This window comes from Ceratotherium simum, chromosome 1 (assembly GCF_057802395.1).
Source record: "Ceratotherium simum simum isolate JZ-2026a chromosome 1, ASM5780239v1, whole genome shotgun sequence".
NCBI classification, from domain to species: domain Eukaryota; kingdom Metazoa; phylum Chordata; class Mammalia; order Perissodactyla; family Rhinocerotidae; genus Ceratotherium; species Ceratotherium simum.
In genome coordinates, this window is record NC_141900.1 from 57,630,366 (window position 1) to 57,638,335 (window position 7,970).

A 7,970-nucleotide genomic window follows, 5' to 3' on the forward strand; every position below is an offset into this window, starting at 1 on the left:
GCACATGGACATCCTATAATATTATGTGCAGTAAAAGCTAAGTATTGTAATAACAGCCCACATGTATTAAGCATTTATGTGCCAGGCACTGCCAAACTGGGCTGCCAAGATTACTGCCACTCCTGCTACCATTAGGAGGCTGCTTATCAAACCAGAAAAACTTGGCAGAACTGCCAGAACCATACCCCTCCTGCTATAAGCCACACCACAAAATGTATGCCTTGAATCCTACTTCTCCTTTATTAGTCCCTTTCCGAATTTATAACTTGCGTGAATGCATCTGATTGGAACATTCCAAATAACATCTGCAAATCTAGCTGCAAGGAAGCCGGGAAATGTGATTTTTACCTTTCCAGCCTCTGCAGTAAGGCACATTAGAAGGAAGTGGGGTTAGAAATTGAGTCAGCCAAGTCACAGCACCCACCATGTCTTTTCCTTCAAATCTCTAACAAGTATGTTGGCTGGAAAAGATTTTATTTGTTATATCCTCTTTGATGCGTTTCAGTTTTTATAGAGTAACCCAGAAGACCTAGTCCTTCACCAGTCCCCCTAAATTCCCATCTCAGTCTCCACCAGAAATGCCGCTGTAGTCCAAGCCACCATCATCTCTTGCTTGGAAAACTGCAGCAGACTTACCACCACTTCCCAGGACAGCACTCTTGCTCTCCTGCAAGCCATTCTCCACTCTGCGGCCAGAGTGATTTTTTAAAATCCAAGTCTGATCGTAAAACCCTTCCAAAGCTTCCCATTGCTCTTAGGATAAAGACAAAACTACTTGCACGATTTTCAACCTCCCGTGTGATCTGGTGTGCACCAACTTCATCTAGTGCCATGTCGCCTCTCCCTCTCACCCCGTTCTGCCACACTGACCTGCTTTCCAGGACTTTGCTCCTTCCTGATATGGGGCACTCTCTGCCTGGAATGTGCTTCTGCCTGGAACGTGCTAGTCCCTTCTCTTTGTTTAGTTAATGCCGACTCATCCTTTACATCTCATTTGGTCATTACTTCCTCAGGAAAGTCTTCCTTGACTTTCATGAATAGATCAATTCATTCTGTTTTGTGCTCTTGTTAGAACTGAGTTGGGGGGGTGTATATGTGTGTATGTTGGTAGCACCAATCACAGTTGTAATTATATTTATTTTTGTGATTTTTTAAATTAATTTCTGTCTCTTAACTGAATTGTAAGTTCCACAAGGTGAGGACCCTGTATGTTTCTAATCTCCCAATGCCTGTCTCAATACCTAGCAGCTAGTAGGCCTTCAAATATTTGTTGAGTGAATAAAGGGAATCCCAAAGAAATGAACTGTAATGTCTGTAACGGGGTGAGAGGTAGTGTGGGCACCCATCCCAGGCCCAGTAGGCAGAGACTGCTCAGTTGCTCAGGTCACACAGCAACTGACATCAGAAAGATGCCATCTCAGCACCAACCCGGTGGCGCAAGCCATTAAGTGCACACGCTCTGCTGCAGCGGCCTGGGGTTTACCAGTTGGGATCCCGGGCGCGCACCCACGCACTGCTTGGCAAGCCATGCTGTGGCGGCGTCCCATATAAAGTGGAGGAAGATGGGCACGGATGTTAGCCCAGGGCCAGTCTTCCTCAGCAAAAAAAGAAGAGGATTGGCAGATGTTACCACAGGGCTGATCTCCTCACAAAAAAAAAAAAGAAAGATGCTATCTCCTTTAAAGTTACCATTTTGCCAAGATCATAAATTAACTGATTTTTATTACCCTTTTTTCCCTTTAATCTATTTCCCTATTCCTTGGAATGTCCGCATCAACTCTATCAAACCATATCAAAAGAAACTTCAGAGGAAGACTTAGTTTGGCTGCATCCACCCTGCCATAGCCCAATTCCCATGGATCTTTCCCTATTTATAGAAGTGAAAACGAGGAACCCACAATGGGTGTGTATTTTTGCCTTTTCTTGAAGGGGGTTTTTCACCTTTGTGTTAACCTCTTATTTCTCCACAGTGTTGTTAGGACTTGTATCAGGTGGCTTTCATCACAAGAAAGTGCCCCATTCACTGATCCTTAGTACTTGCACACAATTTCCAGTTGATCCACAGCAACTCGGGATATCACACCCGATGAAATTAGCACTTTAGGGAAGGAACTGTGACTGTCTTGTAGTGGCTCTTATAGACTGTTAATATAATGAACTGAATTACAAAAATAAACTTTTCTATGAAGAGTATGTACTTGGAATAAGGCACGTCAATGCCTAGAGTCTGTGTTTTTCCTCAAAGTGAGTGCGACTTGCTGGACTGTGAAATGGAAGACAAGAGAGGAAGAAAGTCTGGTTATGAAAGGATGTGGCTCCAGTGTTTGCTTTACATCGTTATTTCTTGCAAAAACAACCTTATAACAAAAGTAATAGAGGGCTGGCCCCGTGGCTTAGCGGTTAAGCGCGCACGCTCCACTACTGGTGGCCCGGGCCCTCCGGCCATGCTGAGGCCGCGTGTCACATACAGCAACTAGAAGGATGTGCAACTATGACACACAACTATCTACTGGAGCTTTGGGGGAGAAAAAAAAGGAGGAGGATTGCCAATAGATGTTAGCTCAGAGCCGGTCTTCCTCAGCAAACAGAGGAAGATTACCATGGATGTTAGCTCAGGGCTGATCTTCCTCACAAAAACAAAAAAACAAAACAAAAGTAATATAAGTTAAAGAAAGGGAATAAAATTGCCTATAATCCTACCTACAAACAACCACCACCACCACCTCAGCTTACGTTATTATTATTCAAGGTTTCCTTCCGGTAGTTTTTCATACAGTTGTAGTTTTGGGGTAAATACAAACTTAAATTGTATTTTTGACTTGATTTTATATGTTTTCCTAATTGCTGCTTTATAATTCTCAACAAAATATTATGAATCCTTAAAATGATTACTGTGAAGATTATGAAACACCCTGAGAAATATGGATGATATAAATTAAACTTTGTACCATTACTGAAATAACTGAATTTTGAATGAAGACAAAGAACTAGGTTTAAAAGCTACCTTTTCCATTTAGTAGTTCTTTCATCCTGGGCAAGTAATTTAACCTTTCTAAATTTTTGCTTCTTTATTTTCAAAATGAAGTCCATAATACCTGCCTCATAGTTATTATAGAGATTGAAAGTAATAATGTGATCAGCTGAGATAAGGTCCCCAAGAAAAGGAAGATAATTTATAAAAATTTATTTTTGAATAACTTGCTTTTTAATAGGCCTCTGTCACCCAAAGATATCTAGTTTGATCTAGATTTTGACTATGTTGCAATGACGCATACATCTTCCCACTAGTGCCTTCTTAGTGAAATTCTCAGAGTGGGATTACTGGGTTAAGGGATGTGACATATCTATGGTTCTGAAAATTGCCTTCCTCAAGCCTCATGCCAGCTGATGTTGCTGTAGCAATGTTGGAACCTGTTGCTTTCACCGCATCTTCTCCCATGTTAGGGAGTCACGTTTCTAAGGGAAATATGTACTAATCATATACTGAACAAATAAGAGTCAGAAAGCCTGCTTGTTTATCCCGTAAGCTGAACCAGTTATTGATTGATTAGAATGGTACCTGGGCAACCTCTTCCCAACTAAGAGTAAACAGAAAATCATAATAGGTCCACAGGCGGAAGGAGCCTGGGCTCTGGGAGGCTGAACAGTCTTCACAGGATTGGCCATTTGTGTCTAAAAGATAAGCTGGAGTGTGTTTGAACCCCAAGCAGCTGTTACTTTAAGGAGCCTCAGACCAGGGCATCCCTGATGCCTATACTCCTCTCAGGGTGAGAAGCGGACCCAAAAGACCTCAGCTTTAAAGGGCTTGTCCTGAGCCGGCCCCATGGCTTAGTGGTTAAGTGCGCGCACTCTGCTGCTGGCAGCCCGGGTTCGGATCCCTGGCGCGCACCGACGCACCACTTCTCCGGCCATGCTGAGGCCGCGTCCCATGTACAGCAACTAGAAGGATGTGCAGCTATGACATACAACTATCTACTGGGGCTTTGGGGGAAAAATAAATAAATAAATAAAATTAAAGGGCTTGTCCTGATTGCTTTTATAGGCTCAATCTATCGTTGATTCATTTGCCTTTACCAGTGACTGCTTTATGTATGAATGGGCATATGTCGCAATTCTGGTAAATGAGACCTGAAAACAGCCATGCTGGGGGCTTCGGAATAACTTGTATCCCAAATAACATGAACTCAGAATAACTTTGGTATAAAAAACTCACATAACGCCAGCATTGTGTTGTAGTATTTCAAGTGACTTAAGAAGCCTTATATTATGTTTAGTTGGGTGCCCATCTTATATTGCCTTCTGGATTATAAACTCTTTTTCTTATTCTTCCAGAACGTCTTGCTTTCACATAGCACAGCGCTCTGCATATAAAAGACATTTCATCTTTTTATTTTGCTTATTGAACCAATACACAAATGTAGTTTCCTCAAAACTATGATCTAAATTTACTTAGTAAGATAGTAGAATTATATTCCTTTTGTCTGCTAGGATACTTTGACTGCAACTAAGAGAAAATCACTTAAACAAGAAGATATATTATCTCACATAACAAGAAGTCTGCAAATACAGTGACTTTGGTGTTGGTTCATTCAGTAGCTCAAACATGTCAGCAACAGACCCAGGTTCTTTCTGTCTTTCTGCTATGTTGAGTTCACCCTGAGGGTTTCCTCCTCAGGCCGAATGTGATATATGTGTGACAGTTCCCAGTACCATGTCCAGAGGCAAAAAAGAATATCCCGGGGGGGCCGGCCCAGTGGCGCAAGCAGTTAAGTGCGCGCGCTCCACTGCGGTGGCCCGGGGTTCACCGGTTCGGATCCCAGGCACGCACCGACTCACCGCTTGTCAGGCCATGCTGTAACAGCGTCCCATATAAAGTGGAGGAAGATGGGCACGGATGTTAGCCCAGAGCCAGTCTTGTTTAGCAAAAAGAGGAGGATTGGCAGATGTTAGCTCAGGGCCGATCTTCCTCACAAAAAAAAAAAAAAAAAGAATATCCCGTCTTTGAGTCACATTCTGTAAGTAAGGAAGCCTCACCTACAAGCCCCACAACGAGGTGATCTTCATATTGCATTGGCCAGAATTGGGGCACATGCCCATTCACACTTAAAGCAGTCACTGGCCAAGACAAAACTTCTGCCATGACTATTTTAGACCACAGATTCATACCTGAAAAATAAAACAAACCAAAACAAAAAAACTGGAGTTCAATTAGCAAACGTGGTAGACTATTTTACATTTCACCAGTATCTGCTTTCCCTCATGGAGGGAGAATTATACTCCCCTTCCTCCCACCCACAACCCCATCCCTACCACCCATTGAAGTCAGTCATGGATATATGACCCACTTTGGCCTATAAAATGTCACTAGAAGCCTTAAGAGCTAGTCCTTGCTTTGCTATGCTAACATCCCCTCTGCCAGAGTCACCAGTGGTGTTCCAGTCAGAGGCTGCTCCATCTGGCTCAGTCTCTAGGTGAGAAGGATGAAGATGCAGGATACAGACTCAGCCAAACCGAAATGCACTCTTAGCACAAACAAGAAATAAGCTTTTGTTGTTACATTACAGAGATGTTGGAATTGTTTGTTACTGTAGCATATCTTAACTCATTCCTACTGATACAGCAAGGAAAAAATGGGACATGGGTGTTGAAAATGCAACCAAGAGTGTTGCTATATCTCTTTTCGTTCCTAAATAAAAAGTAAAACTTGTATGAACATAGAAGTGGGTGACATGACACACGTAACATCAATATGTCAAAGCAGTCCCTCATGCCCTAACTTGGAGCAGCTCCCTTTCCAACTTTCCAATCACCATTCACAGCATCACCTGAGCCCTTCTCGTCATCAGAGTTCACGGCATTTGTTCTGAATCTTCCCTTCTCTTGCCAGTCTCTTCCCATTTACTGTTAATTTTTCATACAGGTGCCTTTCAGGTACGTTGCTTCTTCTTCATAAGCCCAGCCACCTCTTTTTTTTTTTAGAATCTCAATATCAGTCCATTTATTTATTTTTTTATAATTTTTTTTCCCCCCAAAGCCCCAGTAGATAGTTGTATGTCATAGTTGCACATCCTTCTAGTTGCTGTATGTGGGATGCGGCCTCAGCATGGCCGGAGAAGCGGTGCGTCGGTGCGTGCCCAGGATCCGAACCCGGGCCGCCAGCATCGGAGTGCGAGCACTTAACCGCTAAGCCACGGGGCCGGCCCCCAGCCAACTCTTAAGGGTAATACCTCAACCCCTTATGCAGTATCCATTCTGGTCTTCCTGCCTCCACTCCAATCTACTGGGCTCAGAAGTGCCAGTGTGCTCTTCTTCATTTACAATTTTACATTTTTACAATTTACAATTTTATATTTACAATTCTACGGCTTGAGAAATAGCACTCAAAGGCCCTTATTATCTGATTTATCCTCTGCAAACTCGTAGCTCATTATTTTTAAAAAGATATTCTGTTGCAGGTCCCTGTAAGGCCATATTTATTTACTATACCTTATGCTGTGTTTTGATGAAAATCCATCAGTGTGGTATCATACTCATCCCTGCCTTCCTACCCAGAAAATACTGACCATAGTTTCACTGTTAACCTTTCTCTTATGATTCAGGGTCACTATTTCTTACATTAATTATTGAAGTGATACAATGATGACCTCAAGAATTATTGAGGTGTATAATCTTATTTGCCCTGACTCTAACTGACCCCTGATGCTTTTTGAGTTCTTATTATATATTTAAAAAATAATAAAGCAGAAAGGATGTATTGAACTTTGACCATGTTCCAGGCACTATTCTAAATGTTTTATCCTCATTTAATCCTATCAGTCCTATGAGGCAGGTACCACTATCATCTCCATTGTGGAGATGAGAAACTGAAGTGGCAAGGTCAGAGAACACAGAAATGTTCATAGCAGCATTATTCATAATAGTCAAAAAGTGGAAACAACCCAAATGTCCTTCAACTGATGAATGGATAAACAAAATTTGGAATATCTATACAATGGAATATCATTTAACCTAGTAAAATGGAATGAAGTACTGATAACATGCTGCAACATGGATGAACTTTGAATAAACCTTATGTTAAGTGAAAGAAGCCGTTCACAAAAGACCACATATTGTACAATTCCATTTGTATGAAATGTCCAAAATAGATAAATCCATAGAGACAGAATGCAGATCTGTGGTTGTCAGGGGCCAGGGGGAGGGGAGAATGAAGAGAAACTGCTTAGTGAATATGGGGTTTTACTTTGGACTAAGGGAAATCTTTTGGAACTAGATATTCAACACTGTGAATATTCTAAACGCCACTGAATTGCTTTAAAATGGTTAATTTTATGTTATGTGAATTTCACCTCAATATTATTTAATTTTTTTAAAAGTCAGGAGAGAGGAAAGAGGAGTCAACATTTTAAAAATGCTGCCTAGAGAATCAATTCATAAAAGAAAGAATGTTATTTTCCCAAGGAAGGCATTGATGTCCATTGAGGGCAGTTTTAGTGAAAGCTGAAGACAGATTTTTTTTTCTGTATAAAGTAAGAATAAATGCACTCTAGGCAAAGACCAAAGCAGCTGTGCTTTGAGAAAAGCACACAGACTTGGTGACATCCTTTTTGACAGTACAGAGACCTTTTGTGTTTAAATTTTTTTTTTTTTGCTGAGGAAGACCGGCTCTGAGCTAACATCTATTGCCAATCCTCCTCCTTTTTTTTCTGCAAAGCCCCAGTAGATGGTTGTATGTCATAGTTGCACATCCTTCTAGTTGCTGTATGTGGGATGCGGCCTCAGTGTGGCCGGAGAAGTGGTGTGTTGGTGCGCACCCGGGATCCGAACCCGGGCCGCCGGTAGCAGAGCGCTCACATTTAACCGCTAAGCCACGGGGCCGGCCCCTTGTGTTTAATTTTTAAGTTTTTCTGGGCTCTAGAAAGTTGGGATTATTAGATAACCAAGCCTTCAATACACAGTTCACACTTCTGGAT